The sequence below is a fragment of the Callithrix jacchus genome, chromosome 2, assembly GCF_049354715.1.
Source record: "Callithrix jacchus isolate 240 chromosome 2, calJac240_pri, whole genome shotgun sequence".
NCBI lineage: Eukaryota > Metazoa > Chordata > Mammalia > Primates > Cebidae > Callithrix > Callithrix jacchus.
This window is the reverse complement of record NC_133503.1, coordinates 155,966,556-155,986,263: the sequence shown is the minus strand read 5'-3', so window position 1 is coordinate 155,986,263 and position 19,708 is coordinate 155,966,556. Positions and strand designations below refer to the sequence as shown.

Genomic DNA, 19,708 nt, shown 5'->3' with positions numbered 1-19,708 from the left:
TGACATCAGATGGAAGATGACATCATTCGAAAATACATACTTATCATACCCGTCAAGTTTGGTCCTGTTCAGAACAGGAAAAGTCCCATTCACAGGTGGAGTCTTCAGCTTCTAAGTTATTCTGGAGAGTAATAACAATGTTTCTCCTCCCTTCCCTCAAGACAGAGCAAACAAACAAACAAGTACACTATAGAAAATCAATTATAATTAAGGGAAAATTTCTCCTGCTTGCCAGCAAAAATAAGTTTGGCTCCACTGAAAAAATCACTCATATTATACACTGAAGTGAACAATGAAGAAAGTTATCTGAGCACAGACAAAGGTATGGAAGAAGCCACATCAAACTGATAACACTGGATAATAACCTTGGAAATTAAAGAGGGAAAAGGTTATTAACTTTTATATATCTTTACGTACCCATGAATAATTGAACTTAAAACAATAAGTGCCTATAGTTTTTATAATTAAAAAAATCTAATAAAATAAAAACATACACATGAACACATCAAAGACCAGAAAGAGAATTTAAGGAAATAAAAATACACTGTATGCAGAGACACATCCAGAAAGTTAACCTGGCTCACAGTAGAAGCTCAATAAACAGGAGTTGTATGAATGTGAAGCACACAATAGCTAACAATATAAACAGTCTCCTCGTGGCCAGGCGTGGTGGCTCACGCCTGTAATCCCAGCACTTTGGGAGGCTGAGGTGGGCAGACCACTGAGGTTGGGAGTTTGAGACCAACCTGACCAACATGGAGAAACGCTGTCTCTACTAAAAATACAAAAATTAGCCAGGCATGGTGGCAGGTGCCTGTAATCCCAGCTACCTGGGAGGCTAAGGTAGGAGAACTGCTTGAACCCGGGAGGCAGAGGTTGTGGTGAGCTGAGATTGCACCATTACACTCCAGCCTGGGCAACAAGAACAAAACTCCGTCTCAAAAATAATAATAATAATAAATAAATAAAAACATTCTTCTCATATTTTCTACTCATGTGACACAGAGAGATAGAGTTGCTTTTTAACCATCATAGTTAAGAAATATGGATTTTTATCTTATCTAAGCACTTCGGGGATTTAAATTTTAAGTCAATAATAATTTATAAGAGTTTTCTGTTTCTGGAAGGTGGGCAACCTTTCAGGCAGGCCAGAAGACTCTCAGGATTCTTCACTTTTACAACTGAAAATCCAACAAGTGCCCATAGGGCTGTAATGTTTATATGTGGATTTTTCCACAATCAGTGGTACTAGCTCCTCAGGCCCCCGACAGGAAATAAAACCTCCAACTCCCTGCTCTTTATCACACCTCCTGGGAGAGGCAATCTCTGGAGAAGACCATTGAAAGGGCCAGACCATCCATCTTCCTCTATAGGATGTCTAATGCTATCCTTGAATGAAGTTCAAGAATATCCTGCTGAAGGCTACCAATCATTTTCTGGCATTTTAATACTAGGGTCTCAACCTTACTTAATGCCACTGTAAGAAAGGGCCACAAGAAACTCAAATCTACACTAACTATAATAATGCCGTGAATTACGCATTAGATCACCCAATGTCTTCTATAGAAAATGTCTTCTTAGAATTATGTTCAAACAGCTTTCATTTTCCCTGTGGAAGACACATTCTCCTTCTTTTCTATAATGAGAAATAATATGTAACAGATCATGATTCCCCTGCCCTTTTGTTTTTCAAAAACCCAGAGTAACAAATATAAAACCCCAGTGGAAAAGTGATTCGACCAACTGGAGTAGGGTTGAACGTTATTATAGTTGCCTTCTCTTTGTTCTCATCTTCTTGTATTTCAATATTTTATTATTACTATTTTCATGTGAGTCACTTTAAATACTTTGTAGACAGAAGCAGTGGACTATATAGACAAAATAAAAATAAAGTAATATCTCCATCTGGAGTTGAACAATAACATTCAATTATCTCTTTCCTTAGCATAATTACTTAACAGAATACACCAAGCTTCATTGAAAACCATCAATCTTGAATTATTCTTACTATTTTGAGGGCTTCTTAATTTGCCATAAAGTGTGGACTCCAATTTTATCAGAATTGTCTTGTTACGAGAAGCTCCAACTGAAGTTCACTCATTTAAAAAAGTTTAAGAATATCAAGGTAACGAGAAATTCTTCAGTAGGTCAAGTCCCTGATAGCAAAATCCAAGGGATTGTTCAATTGTTTTGCTATATAAAATAAGTGATGCTTACAACATCATTCTTCAGAATCCTTCCTTACTTTGTCCTTTCTTTCCTTTCCTCTTTCTTCCCTTTTCTCTCTCCCTCATTCCTTCACCCTACCACTATGCTATTTCCAGGTGACAGGATTTTAACTATACTGTCCAGTTCTTACTATCTTATACATCAGACGTTAGATGTCATCTGGCACTCTTTTGTATGTTTCTCCAAAGTACCTTGAACTTTTTTTTATAGGTTTTTGGGGAACAGGTGGTGTTAGGTTACATGAAGAAGTTCTCCAGGGGTGATTTCTGAGATTTTGGTGCACCCATCACCTGAGCAGTACAAACTGCATCCAATGTGTAGTCTTTTATCCCTTGCCACCCACCACCCTTTCCCCAAATCCCCAAAGTCCACTGTATCATTCTTATGCCTTTGCGTTCTCATAGCTTGGCTCCCACATGAGTGAGAACATATGGTCATCTGGCATTTTTAATGCCACATGATCAAACCCAACAACACTCTCCAAAATAATCTTTCAGGGTAGTGATGGTGGAATCTAAAAACAGCAAAGTTAAGGTATCTTTAGCCATAGGATTCTGGCCAAACTGTTAGATAAATAAAATCTGCCTTTATTTCTTTTTCACCTTCCTTTCCAAGAATTCTTTCCAGCAATCCGAAGTCTCTATATACCTTACTATGTGTCAGACGCTTTTTAAAAAAAATGGAATGCTTTACAAATTTGCATGTCATCCTTGCACAGGGGCCATGCTAATCTCTGTATCATTCCAATTTTAGTATATGTGTTGCCAAAGTAAGCACCATATACTCTTTTAAGATTAAAAATATATATATTAACTGATTAATCCTCACATCAGTCCATTGAGGAAAGTACTCCTATTATTCCATTTTTCAAAGCCAGTACTACTATTACTCCATTTGACCTAAGCTTCCATTTTTGAAGCTTAGGTAAAATATGTCCAAGCTATGGAGGCAGGACACAATGGTGGCCCAAGAGTCTGGCCCAAGAGCCTGGGTACAGCAGAAACATGCTGCTTGTTAGCTAGTATAGTGCATGCTGAACTAGCACTAACAACAAAAAAGTGGATCTCAATGAAAAATCAGTGATTAATAACAGGAAGTGAAATCCGACAGTATGTAACTTCAGGTACATAATAGAGTTGGGATGAGATTTGTTGCAATGCCTCCTGAAGTCCCTTAAAAATCAGTCCACATCAGCAGCCACTCCTAGTAAGTAATGCAAGTAGAACAAAGCATTTCAAACCATAGAATCCTTTCAATGTCTTTCTATTTCTCCACTATATTCTTGCAGCACCCCCTCCTCCAAAGGGCAGCAATGAGTGCACTGACACATGACACATTGATATGCATCGATATGATCAAGGTTGATTGGTGGCTTCCCCATATTATGTAGGGTCCCCAAGAGGTAAAAGACTCGTAGACTATTGTGGAACCTTCAGTCATCTGGATTCAACTTATCTATTCATTCATTTAACAGATACTCAATAGGAACGTGCCAGATATTCTTCTAGTCACCAAAGATACAATAGTGAACAAAGCCGAATAATCCCGAACTTCTAGGTACTTACAATCTAGTGAAGAGAGACTAAATAAATGTGATAAACTGGTAAAATAGTATGTAGTGTGTTAGATAATGGCATAAAGTACCAGAAAGATGAAGCAGGGAGATGCATGGGAGTCTAGAGTTCAAAACAGGGTGGTCAGGCCAGGCGTGCTGCTGAAACCTATAATCCCAGCACTTTTGGAGGCGCAAAAAGTTCACCGAGACCAGAGTTTGAGAACAGATAGGGCAACAGAGTAAGACCCCGTCTCTACAAGAAAAAATTTAAAAAATGAGCCAGGAATGGTGGCATGCATCTGGAGTCTCAGCTACTTGGGAGGCTGACTTGGGAGGATCACTTGAGCCTAAGAGGACACGGTTGGAATGAGCCATAATAGCACCACTGCACTTCCTTGAGGGCAACAGAGTGATAACCTGTCTCAACAAAACAAAACAAAATAAAACAGGGCAGGGTTGTCATCTCTGAATGCTCACAGATCCTATCCCCTAACTCTTTAGCCAAACTGGCTTTAGTCACTCCTTAAACTCATTTTGCCCTTCCCAAATATGAGCTCTTCGCTCAAGACATTTCTTTCTCCTGGAAGGCCCTCTGCCCTGTTCCATGTGGTGGTAGTTTAGTTAACTGGACTGAAGCCAATATTACCTATATTCAAATATGTTCTTTATTACTTACTAACTGTTTGTCTTTGGGTAAGTCCCTTGACTGCTCTAGGCCATAGTTGCCTAATTTGGGAAATGGGTATAATAATAATGACAAGAACAATAATATCTGTATCGCAGGGTTCATTGTGAGACTCAATTGAATTAGAATATTAAAGTGCCAGCATAGTACCTGGCACTCTTCCACTACAACTATGACCACAACTAAAATTCTACCTGTGCTTAAGACCCAATTCAGATGCTACTTCTCAATCTCTAATCACTGAATCTCTAATAACTGAACAGTGATTTTCCTTCTCTGAGATCCTGTAGTCCCTTGGTTTTATCACTTTAGCGGTATTTAACCTGTATCACTGCAAGTATTCATATTACCTTAAAGTACAATTATTATATATATGTGAAGGACAATTATTATATGTGTGTGTATATTTATTTATTTACAAGCAGCCTCTTTCCTCCTGAAATCACACACCTGAGGATTTAGAATGAACATCAACTTTTCTTCTTCCTCCTTATTGTTTCTTCCCTTCTGTGAGTGTTTTAATCAGTTCATTATTTACATATACCAGAGAGGCCGGGCGCAGTGGCTCAAGCCTGTAATCCCAGCACTTTGGGAGGCCGAGGCGGGTGGATCACGAGGTCAAGAGATCAAGACCATCCTGGTCAACATGGTGAAAACCTGTCTCTACTAAAAATACGGCAGGTGGATCATGAGGTCGAGAGATCAAGACCAACCTGGTCAACATGGTGAAATCCCGTCTCTACTAAAAATACAAAAAATTAGCTGGGCATGGTGGTGCATGCCTGTAATCCCAGCTACTCAGGAGGCTGAGGCAGGAGAATTGCCTGAACCCAGGAGGTGGAGGTTGCGGTGAGCCGAGACCGCGCCATTGCACTCCAGCCTGGGTAACAAGAGCGAAACTCCGTCTCAAAAAAAAAAAAAAAAAAAAAAAAAAAAAAGAAAAAAATGTCTTGAGCAAATAACTCATATTTTGGAAGGGCAGGATGAGTTTAAGGACTGACGAAACTCAGTTTGGCTAGAAAGTTAAGGGGATAGGATCTGTGAGTATTAAGAGATGACAACCCTGTTCTGTTTTGTGAGTCCTCCAAGGACTAAATCGTGTGGAAAGCATTAAGAAAAAAAAAAGTCCTCTCACTTAAACAACTTAAGCCCCAACCCTACTTGAATCTATGCCTTAATGTGCTTGCTGTCTCCCCAAATATACCATGTATTAATTTTCACATGTCAAGACTGCTACTTATCCACCATATCCATTCTGGAACCTCCCTCCCCTCCCCTGTCAACTCTCTTCTTTGTTTTCCTTGCTCTCCCTTCCCTGAAGTATTGATTGCTCCCTCAACCCAACTGATGCATAAATATTTGTCCTTTCGTTTCCCATCTCCCCTGCCAGAGTGCAGATTCTTTGGGATGAAGAGAGATCTCAAGGCCCAGAGAGCTTTGCCCAAAGCAGGCCCTCTCATTCATCTTGGCGAATCCCACATGTGGAGCAAGGCCTGAACTGGGGCAGATACTCAGAGGGTTCACTGAATGGAACTGAAAGAGCTGCTAATGAGAACAGCCAAAGGAATTTCAGACCCTCCCTTGTTCTTGCCTCTGAACAGAGATGCTGGGCACAGAGCTGACCAAACAGGCTACTGAAGAATATACACAAATACTTCCTAAAACAGGCTGGGCAGGATGATCTATTGTTTTTATTAATTCAGTGTGTTGGGGGCTTGATCACACAACATGCACTCTGCTGTGAGGCAGAAAGACAAGACCTGAATATTGCCCTCGAAGAACCCATAGGCTACTGGGTGAAAAAGACAGTAATTATAACAAGATGTGTATAAAAGCGGCTATGGGAACACAGAGGAGGGCGTGAGATTTACCTGTCTTGTGCTAACCCATTTGAAAATTCATAATATTTATAAATTATAAGAAAGCCATAGCAAAAGAAGCTTTAAAACTATAGTTCTCAAGTCTAGCATTAAACAGTTTAGACAACATTTACATTACTTTACTTTGTGGAGAACAAGCTGTTTCTGAAAGCTCCCATTTTATGGCCTAATCAGTAAGAGATTTCTACTCCAGCTGCCACACTATTCATTTCTTTTAGTTGTAAAAACTTGAAAAAGTGAAAGGAAGAAATGTACAATAACCCACTGTCAAATTTACCCTTTTTAGAATGATGTTGATCCAAGACAAATAGTCTCAACCAGGGCAACATATATTTTAGATTTCATTGCAGCAAGTAAGAAAGAGAAATAATTTTATTTTTAAGTTGGTTTTTGATTTGTCAGGTGACTTTAAGTGGTTCACCTCTTGATTCCCAATTTGGCTTCTGTTTCAAGGTAGAAATTCTATAACTTTTTACTTTTTTTGAGACAGGGATCTTGCTCTTTCACCCAGGCTGAAGTGCAGTGGCATGATCATGGCTCACTGCAGCCTCCACCTTCTGGGCTCAAGTGATCCTCCCATCTCAGCTCCTGAATAACTGGGACTACAGGCACACACTACTGCACCTGGCTTTTTAATTTATTTTTATTTTTTTATAAAAACACTGTCTTGAACTCCTGGGCTCAAGCAATCCTTCTGTCTCAGCCTTCTAAAGTGCTGAGATTATAGGCATGAGGCACTGCACCTGGCCTGAAATTCTAAAACTTACTCATAAAATTCCAGAACAGATTTATTTCAGAGAATACCTTAAACTCAATGTGGCCACGTCCAGGTGAAAAGTCAAAACGTAATATAAAAAAAAAGAAATAGAAAATTGGCTTACTTGAAGGTGGAGGGTGGGAGGAGGGTGAGTATTGAGGAAGTGCCAGTTGGGTATGATGCTTACTACCTGGGTGACAAAAGTCATTTCTACACCAAATCCTGGTGTAGAATTTACCTACTTCAGGGAAAACAATCTGCACAGGTAACCCCATAAACCTAAAATTAAAGTTGAGAGAAAAGAAAGAAAGAAAGAAAATTTCGTTTCAGAACACAAAGTATTATTACTATTATTTGGAAAGTGCCTACTAAGATGGGCAGGTGACATATCTTTTAAGGCATCAGTACTAAGCCTGCCCAGCTAACCTAGAATATTCCGATAGAACAATAAGGGTACAGGGAATTTTGTATGAAACAAGGAAAACGCCTGATGATTAATACAGCCTCCAACATAGTTTCGCCTGAAGGCTATTAACAACACCGAAGGCCCAAGGCATTACTCTAAGCAAATTAAGACCTGACAGGTCTTGTAGGAAACTCTCTCAAACATCCTAACATTTGATGTTTTACCATTTCATTTCGCTCTGCATATCAAAGAGATGCCTTACCTCTAGCTCAAACCTCTGATATTCAGTAATCACTCTATTCATATTTATATGAAGGAAACCACTACAAAAGAAATACACAAAGCTTCAGTTTACTCTGATTCAATATCCTGGGGGAAGACAACAGTTTTCATTTTCTTTTCTTGCTGGAGAACAAAAGCATCAGATAGGAAAATCTGTCCCTTTGGAAAAGGACCAGCCATTTGTTCTCTGGAAGGCCCCTGAAAGTAAGCAGATAAGGGAAAGTGGATATCTGGACTTGCCTGAGAAAAGCCTTTTAGGTCCAATTGTAGCAACTTATTTGAGAGCTGCAACTCATTAAATGTGTCTCTGATATCACTTCAGATATAAAGGTTAGTGAAACATACCAATAGACTGAATCATCAAAAAATTCTCCTAGGAATTTGAACACAGAAGATTTGATGGAGAATTACTCCAGGCTCAAGCCTGGATGGGCCCCTAGTGGAGATAAGATACAGGCATCTTTTAGACAAGGGTTTCATTCTTCAGAAATGGAAGCTCAAATTGAGAAGGTTCCCTCAACCCTTCCCCACTGTCATCACAGTGTTTATTAGGCATCTACATATATTCTGTGGTCACTAACCAAACACATAAAATCTAAAGTCTCTGCCTTCACAGAGCAGACAAATTAAGAAAACAACCCCAACTCCCGCTCCCATTCTGGGGATTACACATAAGAAAACAGATCTCTTTCTAAAAATGCGACCAGTTTATTTCCTTAAATCCTTATTGATTCAGAAAACAGTGGTCTTCAAGTCTGGCTTGAGAAGCGCAGCTAAGATTAACCTTTTCTGATACTCACGCTGCTGGATATCGTCTTTGCATTGCCTCTAGAAGGATTTAACATTGCTCTAATCCCTCATTTATCAAACTCCTTCACCAGAGGGGTGAAGGGGGCCATTTTGCTCCCATTTTATGAGTCTGCCAGGAATACACTGGCAATCAAAACTGAAGCTGCATTCCTCAAAACGCTTTTGGTAAATAGACACAAGGCAGTATTGTGCTTACACATATTGCATATTCTGAGTTATCCATCTTAAACTCAGGCTCAAAGAGGCTCTGAATTTCCCATTCTTAGAAATCATACGACATATGCAATAAGAACATATGGCTATGAGATAGCTGAGGCTTCAGTCTGTACCACAGCCTAGTAAACTAGATACCCAAGTGTATAACTACTAATGAATTACAAAATAATGCAGGGAAGTTGTTGAGAGAAGGAAAATATAGAAAACCAATTTAGAAAAAAAGAGGACTTTATTTATTTATTTAGACAGGGTCTCACTGTGTTGCCCAGGCCAGAGCACAGTGGTGTGATGGTAGCTCACTGCAAATCTGACATCTTAGGCTAAAGCAATACTCCTGTCCCAGCCTCCTGAGTAGCTGGGACCACAAATGTGCACCACCATGCCTGGCTAAATTTTTTTTTATTTTTTCATAGAGATGGGGGCTCTCACTATGTTGCCCAAGCTGGTCATGCACTCCTGGGCTTAAGTGGTCCTTCCTGCTTGGCCTCCCAAACTGCTGGGATTACAGCCGTAAGCCACTGCTGCCAGCCAGAAATCAGACATTTTAAAGGTATCTGGCAATTGGGTAATAATCTAAAATTTGCATAAATGTGAAAATGAGAGATGAGAGTGATTTAGATTTGGGGGAACATGGAAAAGAAAGTTTCTCAAACTCAGCAGAATTTCAGAAATTATCAAAGCTGCAGACTTAAAATGCAAATAGGGACTGCACACTAATAAATAGGAAGCTCTTAAAACCTGGTTTGGAGGTAACACAACACAGAACATTGACAGCAAACGAAATAAGAGTGAGTATCTGGAAGCAAAAGAGATGAGATTTTGAAATGTATCTTGTAATTTGGTGAAGCTGACAGTAAAAAAAAAGCTGCATTCTTTTTGAAGGTACATTAAACTTGAAAAGTAACACAAATCTACAATCTAATTACACAATTAAAATTAGTACAAGGATATAAACAATTATTTTATAACTTCCGGATTTCTACTGGGCTTTTTATTTCCTCCACTGGTTTTGGCTTTCATTGGGAAGGAAAATTTCAATGGTTTATCTTATAAGCACCAGGTGTGAGTGAACATTCACTGGGCAACTGTACAGGACATAATACACCCCTCATAACACCTCCCTATCAAGGCCTTTGTTACAGATCACTGCCAATCTCTGTGAAAACAGGAACCATATTGCAAAGATCAGCAGTCATACAGTTTTCCTTAACATATTCAAATACTACATCGTAAGTCTAAGAAGTGTATGCCAAAGGTGTTATCCAATATACTGAGTAGTAAATAGCAAAGCCCTCCCCATCAGATTTTCTCAACTTGGAAGGAATTAGGGAAGCCACTGAAATGAATGCAGAATGGTTTGCAGAACCGTGAATATTCATGGTAGAATCTACAAATGTATCACTAGCTACCCCTTGTAAAATTATACGTGCTCCTGCCAAGGGAACTCACACTCCAGTGCAGTGCAGTGCAGAGCAGTATAAATATGTTTATCTTTCTTATGAAGACAAGAAAAAAGATCAACCTAGTGCTTGCTGTAAACCATCACATGAGTGGAAAGAAAGTGATTGAGGGAAATAAAACAGGACGGGAAAGGAAAAGAAGGAAAGGTGCACGCCTGTGTGTGTACTCTGAATAAACAGCTCAGATTAAGGTGAAAGACCTGCATGAGCAGCTGCCATGGTATATTTCTATTGAATGGCAACAGGGAGGAAGCAAGGGGAAGGCCGACGGAGCAGCCTTTACTGAGCACCTACTATTCCACGCTGGGTCCTAGAATACCATGTGTTTGGATCAGCCCACTCATTTTGCATAGCAACCAGTGAAACTGGTGTTTGAGTTGTTGCTTTTGTTCTTGATGTCAGAGCTGTGCAACTTGGAACTAGAAAGATCACTGTCCTGCCATTTTCTAATCATGTAATCTTGAACTGACGAGTCAGCAAATGTCTTTAGCTTCCTAATGTTTTAAAGGGAATAACAGCTGTCTATGAAGGGTTTGGGTATTAATTGGGCACAAATGTAGGTAAGATATTTAGCACCATGACTGCCCAAGCTCAGAAATTGGTAGTTTTATGAATAAAGTTTATAACTACTTAATAGAAAGCTATAAAAAAAGATGAAATTTCATGCTAAAGCCCCAAACAATCCTTCCTTCCCCTAAGTACCTTCACAAATCTTGGGGGTCTATTTTACCGAAATTATTATTTTTGGTAGAGTAGCCCAGTTTTAGAAACTTCCCCCCATATACATAGGGCAGGAGGGTAACTGAAGACATAATGAAAGGGTCTCATTCTCGGCTTCAACTTGGTGTAGATCTTGCTTGGTTGCCTTTCATAATATAAGTTCTTGCCATTTTGTTTAAAAATGGCTCTTCAACACAAAGTGAGTGCTTTTATGGGTTCAGGATAATTTGCACAGTCACTGAGTAACTGCCAGATAGTGAGCATCATTGTGGCCGCTGCCTGGTGCTTCCGGAATTTTTTTTAAAGTATCTGCCCAACCAGGTGCAGTGGTTCAGGCCTGTAATCCCATCACTTTAGGAAGGCTGAGGATAGAGGATCACTTGAGACCAGAGTTTGAGACCATCCTGGGCAACACAGTGAGACTCTGTCTCTATGAAAAAAATAAAAAAGGAGCTGCCTATCTACGATGTGCCAGGCACTGTGGTAAGCGCCTTAGATAACGGTGGCAGAAATTGCTAGTGCACAGAAATATCTGTGTCCCCCTCTTCTTCCTGGGCAAAAGCCTACACTACACTTCACAGCCTCTGCCAGGGGTGGCTGTGGCCAGGTGACTGAGTCCTGGGAATGGGGGCACAACAGATGTGTACAACCTCCAGGCCTGGCTCCAATCAAACTTTTGTGATGCTCCCTTTCTGTGTGCACAGTCCTTCTCTCCTTTTCATAAGTGGTTGAATAAAGTGGCCCCAAGGACCTAGAGGAGAGCACAACAAGACAGAAGACACCAGGTCCTTGAATAACTACAAGGAGCAGAGTGCCCCCACTGAACATATTGGACTGTGAGGTGACTTACAGTGGCAAGCCATTGAGATTTTAGACTTTATAGCAACTGTATTACTCTAACCAATACAGAAACGTGTTGTCACTTAATTCTCATTTCGGCTCTGTCAGGTAACGTGTTATCACCTGCATTTAACTCATATAGGAACAGAGGCTCAGAGAGGTAAGTCACTTGTCCAAAGGCAAGCAGCTAATAGGTGAAGAAACTAACATTCTGCCCTTGGTCAGTGAAACTTGAGGACCCATGGTCTTATTCATAGTAGTCTACTGTCCCCCAGTAGCTATTGTAACTAAGTACAAAAGCTTATTTGGTGAACATTTCCCCTTTTAACCTTGAACTTACGTTCCAGTAATAGAAACATATTATTTTCCTATTAATTATAATGAAGAGTAGTAAAAATTAACATGGACTAATTTTTGTAGATAATTTCACTCAGAGAGTAACAGAATAACGCATATAAAACATGAAAAGCACAAGGCAGGTGGATCATTTGAGGTCAGGAGTTCAAGACCAGCCTGGCCAACACGGCAAATCCCATCTCTACTAAAACCATCTCTACTAAAAAATACAAAAATTAGCCAGGCATGGTGGAATGCACCAGTAGTCCCAGCTACTTGGGAGGCTGAGGTGGGAGGATTGCTTGATGTGGGATGTGGAGGTTGCAGGAAACCAAGATTGTGACACTGTATTCCAGCCTGAGTGACAAAACAAAACAACATTCAAAGCAGACTGCTCTGACTAAAGCGAGGCTGGGGTTCCCAGGAATGAGTAGTTTGACAATCACTACACAGCATCGTACTGCTTCTCAACACTGACCTATTCAGATTTCTTTCCTTTTTAAAACAAAAAATGTCTAATTCAGTTCTAGAATTCAGTTTTGCAGACACACCAGAGCTATGCACTAAAAGTTAATGCACACCCTGAAAGCAATATGTACCTTAGTGACAAGGTAAATCCATCAATATCTGCTCATTAAACAACTTCCTGTTTTACTTCACTTGTAGAGTAGCACCATGTGTTTTGTCAGTTAATTATTGACCCTCACCGGCCAGTCACTTGGTAATGAAAAGACTGTCTTCTGGTGTGCCTTAGGTTGCGTTTCTGGTATGGCCATCTCAGCTTCCATTCTCTCCTTCAAGTCTGAAGTCTCTATTCAGCTCTGTTTAGTTTAATTAACATTCACCGTTCCCTTGCCTGTGTTTAGTATTGGGGATACAAACAAGGTTCAGGCCTGGTCTCTGCCCCAGTACCAGGAGAAGAATCCAATAGTCCAGCATAAAAGGATCACTGTACCAATTCATTTAGTGCTTGAATGTCTTCTTATTTTTTTAATGACAATGACTGTATTAGCTTTGAGGCATCATTCTTGAATGTCCCCTAACTTTCTGTGTAGATAATGTTTAGCACAAGGGAACATTTAAGATACTAAAGATGGGATATGTCATGATCATGAACCGACCAGAATGAATGCTGGTGGCAGTACTGTAGCACAGTTCTAGAGGCTCTCTACCAAGCCCGGAATTACTGCTTTGCTTGTAGAATTGCGGAGCAGCCCAAGAGGTCCCAAGGGGGAGGAAACAGGTGGCATTCAGACGGATGGGCCAGTACGTCAATATTTTAACAACTGGTACATCTGTAGTGATGCACATTGATGGAATATTGCTTGACTTGTGAACACCAACTCCATAGGAAAAGGACAGCCACTTTTCCATCTGTGCTGACAACTGAGCTGTGTAGATCCTGAACCAGAAACACAAGAGAAAAACAATCTGAAAACTGTCTATTCCCTTGAGCACTTTCACTTTCCTTTATGAGCATTTCAAATAGAGCAGCACTCCATAAATGCTGCTGACTGACTGACTGACATTTATTGAATAACCGGTGTATACAGAGCATGTTCCGGGGGACTCACACAGAAAATACAAGTGACCTATGCATGCTTTCAGTTATTTTGATGATTAATTTTTAAAAAGTGGCCTTTTTGGGGTGAGTCTACAATCTATACTCTAAAGAAGTCTTCTCAAGAGACAGGGAGCTTCAAACTCAGGGCAAGCAAGTTTTGGAGAGTGACTTCCTTCATCATTTGGACTCTGGTCTTCACCGGCTGCCACTGATAAGGGTCAGCCAGGCTGGAACTCCTGAAACTCAAAACAAACAATCACCTCCCACACCTGAAACATAGTCCTTTTGCCTCTCTAACTTGAAACACAATTTTTTATTTGTGGTCTGATTTTTGAAGAGCATTAAAACTTTACATCTGCATTAAATATGATGCAGCTGCTTCTGAGGGGCAGGCTATTCCCTACCCCCACCCCATCTCCCCCTTCTTGGTGAAAGGCTACTTGGTAAAGTGATCTGTGAGTACTAGAGATGAATTATACATCCTATATAATTGCTGGATGTTGTCAGATGCACATAATACATTGTCAAATGCACAAAGCTTTCTCAAATAAACATGGTTTACCTAAAGGCAGCTTACTAGTAACCCAAATGGATTCTTTTCAACCTAAATGAAATTCTTTCATTTCTGGTACATTCTTGAGCATGTCAAAATAAAAATCTCATAATATCCAAAAAACTCATGAAGTTTTATTTTTTAAACAATATATTTTGAAAAAAACCTGATTATTTTTCAGACCAGGTAAACACTGTAAAGTTAAAAGACTTTTAATTAAAACAAGATCTGATTTGAAAAACCGCTGAAGGAAAATCTGCAATTAGAAAGCAGAGCATTGGAGATAAATGAGACATGACTATGAGTTCTCTTCCTGGTGTTAGACTATGACTTTCAGGAAAAGGAGGTAATAAAAGTGTCGAGAGAAAGGTATTTGTCTGACATTGTGTCAGGTTTCCAAAGGCCCATGAGCACCTTGAGAAGTAACAGCTGGGAGGAGCAGACTGAGAGCTTTAGCAGCTTTTGGAAAGTTGCCATTATGTCTCCTTGGCGTTCTTAAAAAGCATTCATTTGGTGTTGTCTTTTACTTTTATTAGCTTAAAAAATTTTAGCAGATTGTCACAGAAGCGACATTATGGGAGATATTCCCAATTTTGTTGATTACTTTTCAAGCCTTTCTTAGTGTTACTTTAATTATTCTAAACAGCATTTTAAAACTGTTTAGATAAATTGAAAATAAGATTCATTCCAAAGAACTGATATGGAAAAGATCTTCTTAGAGTCAGAAGTTTTGAGCCAGAAGGGGACTTACAAATCATCTATTTCAACCCCCTCATTTCACAGCCAAGGAGACCGACTAAAGCCAAGGTCGGCTAGGAGGGTTGAGGGCATGAACCTGGACTCCTAACATTTAGTCCAGTTTTCTGTTCCCTCAGTGCCAGTTCCACACCGTTTTTCATTTTTCATTCTCACTCAAAGGCTGCTCACCGCAACTCCCCCTGCCCTCCTCCCAACTCTGGACAGCGACCAAGCTTTCTTTGGCCTAATGAGGGTGCACAGGGACTTTGGTTCTCTCCCAGTGAGGAGGTATACGCATTCATTTGGCTCTCTCCTTTTTATAGCTCCCACTCTTTCTTTCAATTCTTATCAAACACGATGTAATTTGAGAGCCCCAAATACCTAAATCAGTATTTATAAATTTACAGAGAAGGGAAGGAATTACATTCAAATTAGAAAACTGTTAAGCTAGACATATTAGACACAATAAGAATTCAACTCCTCCAAAAAGTGCTTATAAGTGTCTTTTAGCATTTTCACAGAAGCCTCCTTCTACTGCCTTTAATAAGGTTGGTTTTCTCCCAAGCTTCAGTTTTCAATATTAAAAAAAAATTATTTCTTTGTCCTCTATTGCAGATACTTCAGCTTTTTTCTTGAACTTTTGTTTGTTTCTTGTGCTGCTTCCTAACTTGGGACATCTAAAAACCTACAGTTTCATAATTCTATTTTTATAATGTGTTATTTTTGTGTTTTGGTTTTTTTTTTTTTTGAGATGGGGTCTCACTCTGTCACTGAGGCTGGAGTGCAGTGGTGAAATCATGGCTTACTGTAGCCTCAATGTCCAAGCTCGAGTGATCCTCCCACATTAGCATCCCAAGTAGCTGGGACCATAGCTGCATGCCACCATGCCTGGAAACTTTTTTTTGTCTTACTCACTCAAGCTGGAGTACAGTGGTGTAATCTCGGCTCACTACAACTTCTGCCTCCTGGGGTCAAGCAGTTCTCCTGCCTCAGCCTCCCAAGTAGCTGGGATTACAGGTGCCTGCCACCATGCCCGGCTAATTTTGTATTTTCAGTAGAGATAGGGGTTCGCCATGTTTGCCAGGCTGGTCTTGAACTCCTGACCACAGATGATCTGCGGGCCTTGGCCTCCCAAAGTGCTGGTATTACAAGCGTGAGCCACCACACCTGGCTGGAAATTATTATTATTATTATTATATATATATATTTTTAGATGGAATCTCACTCTGTTGCCCAAGCTAGAGTGCAGTGATGCGATCTCGGCTCACTGCAACTTCCACCACCCAGGTTCAAGCAATTCTCCTGCCTCAGCCTCCCGAGTAGGTGGGATTACAGGCGCATGCCACCATGCCCAGCTAACTTTTGTATTTTTAGTAGAGACAGGGTTTCACCATGTTGGTTAGGCTGGTTTTGAACACCTGACCTTGTGATCTGCCTGCCTCAGCCTCCGAAAGTGCTGGGATTACAGGCCTGAGCCACCGTGCCTGGCTATCTTTTTCTTTTTTTTTTGCTAACTATACACTGAAATAAAGACATTTTAAAAACACCTGAAGAAGACACATTATTGCAATCCAAGTATCTGATTGTATCAGGCAAATAGAAACCACTCCAGTTATTCCAAGCTTGGGAATGTAATATAGAAAACTGATGACATAGGTGACAGAAGTACCAAGAGTCACAACCAAGATAGTGAAGCCATCCAGAGACTGCAGGAAGCAACTAATGCCCACAGGGTTGCAGGGATGTGGGGAGGAGGTGGCTTTACTAGCTCATAGAAGTCAGGGCCATCTAGTGAGATCTGGGACCATGTCAGGGACTGTCCAGTGGAATCTGGGACCATGGAAGAAAGGGTTGTCTAGCAGGAAGATGAAACCATGGAGGACATGCAGCCAAGGCAGGAAAAAGTCCCCCATCCCAGCAACTTCATCCAATGCACAGACAGGTAACAATATCTCTCATTTCTCCCATACGTGTCCTTCTTCCCCTCAAAATTCTGTGTGTCCCTCCCTGGCCAGAGCAAATCAGAAGCATAATGGTTAGGAAGCCTGGGCAATGCAGTTTATAGGAGAAGGGAAAGGAATTGACATGATAGCAAATTGACAATGATTGGCATCCTCTTCTTCAAATTGTTCCATAGCAATCAAAAAATCCATTCAGCTGAAACCAACATCCAATCTTATAGAAATCCTTCTGCCAAAATGGAGCACACCCAGCTTCTTGAGAATGATTTTCTCTCTGCCATCCATGCTCTTCTTTCCTTCTACTCTGGTTCAGTAGAAGATACTATTCTATATGGACCTGTGTAATAGATTTCCAAAGGAAATTGTTCAATGGGCCAGGAAAACCTCCCACAAGATTCAGCAGAACAAGAACACGACACGCCTCAAGGGAAAGACTTCACATGTTGAATTATTTGGTTATATCCTCAGTCACCGAGACCTTTTAAAAGAAAACTCCAACAGCTCCTCCAGCCCCAATATCTCCTTCTCTGTTTTAATTTTATTTTTATTATAGTAAAACACATATAAAATAAAATTCACCATTTCCACTATTTTTTAGGTGTAAAATTCAGTGCCATTAAGTACACTCACATTGTTGTGCAACCACTTCAACTTCCATTTAATCATTAATCTCACTTGTAGTGAGGGCGTGCATAGGAACTCCACACAGCAAAGATGGAACTCCTCAAATCTCTAAATCTTTCTCACAATAACTTCATCAGCTTCATGTTTTTCAAGAATGGAGCCTTGACATTACCTGTATTGCATGTCTATCTACCTAACTCCTGCCAGCTTCTGTGCCTTGCCAAGTCACAAATGAGGATGGACAGACAGACACACATACACACACACATACATGCACTGCCCTTACTTTTTTCATCCTTCGGCCTCTCTTTCATAAGTAGTTATTAATTTAGCTCTGTTACTTCCTACTTAAGCACCTGCCTTAGGTCCCAATTCACTCTGCAATCACCTCTTTAAGACTTTGGAATAAAGTTTTACTAGCTCTGCGTCAAATTTTTTTCCCTAATTTTTGGCACTGTCCATCTCAACAGCCTTGCAAGTACTGATCACACACGTGCTACGTATGTGTCTAGGACAATGTTCTGCTTTCTGAAAAATGGTATGGACAAAAAGCTTAGGGTCTTGGTAGCTGTGTTTGGGAGTTCAGAAATAACATAAAAAATTGAGGATGAACCAGGCGTGATGGCTCACACTTGTAATCCCAGCACTTTGGGAGGCCGAAGTGGGTGGATCACCTGAGGTCAGGAGTTTGAGACAAGCCTGGCCAACATGGCAAAACCCTGTCTCTACTAAAAATACAAACATTAGCTGGGTGTGGTGGTGGACGCTTATAATATCAGCTACTGGGAAGGCTGAGGCAGAAGAATCACTTGAACCCAGGAGGTAGAGGTTGCAGTGAGCCAAGATCGTGCCACTGCTCTCCAGCCTGGGCAACAAGAGGGAGACTCCATCTCAAAAAAAAAAAAGAAAAAAGAAAAAAAGATGAAGATCAAGTATTGTGAGGAGGTGAAAACTGAGCATCACTGAATCAAAAATATCTGATTTGAACAAGTGCTGGAGCAACTCAAGGCAATCTGTAGGAAGTGGTCTCTGGACTCCCAACAGGCTGGGTTCAAAGTCTGACTTTGCCTTTTACTAACTTTGTGACCCTGGATATTTCCCTTAACCACTCTGAGACTCATTTTCCTCATCTGTAAGATGGTGCCAATAATAACATGTATCTTTAAGGCTATTGTATGGACTAGGGGAGAGGTAAGGCATTTCTTTAGCTCAGTGCCTGGCACGTAGGAGGCACTGCATAAATGTCAGTGAATATTATTGACCTCCACCATCATTCTCAGCACAGAGCCAGATTGATGGTAACTAACATTACTGGAGTCTTCATGGAGGAGACAGGATTTGAGATAGGCCTTTGATTAGCATTAAGGTTTGGATAGATTAATTTTTTTAAATTGCAAGTACATGTAGGCATTTTGGTAGAAAATCAGTGTTGCCATTCTAGCCATGATCTTTCTAAAAGGATCTTTCAGCTCTTCAGATCTTTCTTTTTACTTCCAATTCTCCAACCTTGCTATGAAGTGTAGATAAAAGATTAAAATTCAGCAGCTCGCTTCAGGTTAAAGAAAGGAAGAGGCTTAGCAAAATATCCTTTATAAGTGTGAGGCATAAATTGAGACTACATTCTGAGAACTTTTACAAACAAATAGAGCCAGTTACCCAAATTCTACTAATTATCATTGATATCCATTCATAATAATTCCCCCTCCCCCAATATCCATTCATATTAATAATCCCCTGCTCTCAAGTATATAGACATATTTATGGGATATTGAAAAAAAATTTAACAAGGACATTGTTATTCCAGGAAGTGGCTGTCGGGTGATTGGTTCAAGAATATTACACAATGCTCAGCAGAGCTCCCACAGAGCTTCTGTGCTGTCTCTTTTCTCACTTCCAGGTGTTTATACCACATAAAACTCACTACGTTAACCAATGCCGATTCCACATTCAGAATGAAATGATTTCCTACTGTAAAAATGGTGTCATCCAAACACCCACAATAGCCTACCTGTCTGTTTTCAGACTAATGAATTTGCCAGTTTGTATAGGACCTATGTATTTATACTTTAGCAAAAGCACTATAATTTTGTTT

At 40.2% G+C, this 19,708-nt stretch overlaps 1 protein-coding gene and 1 non-coding gene across 12 annotated transcripts in view; both read right to left on the bottom strand.

Annotated features, from left to right (window-relative positions):
* Nucleotides 1-19,708, bottom strand: part of ARL15 (ARF like GTPase 15) — a 436,720-nt gene that overhangs the window by 24,948 nt on the left and 392,064 nt on the right. The window lies entirely within an intron of this gene.
* On the bottom strand, nt 2,903-3,006 carry LOC118151830 (U6 spliceosomal RNA). The gene has a single exon (XR_004740236.1). It is a non-coding gene; the product is annotated as a U6 spliceosomal RNA (small nuclear RNA).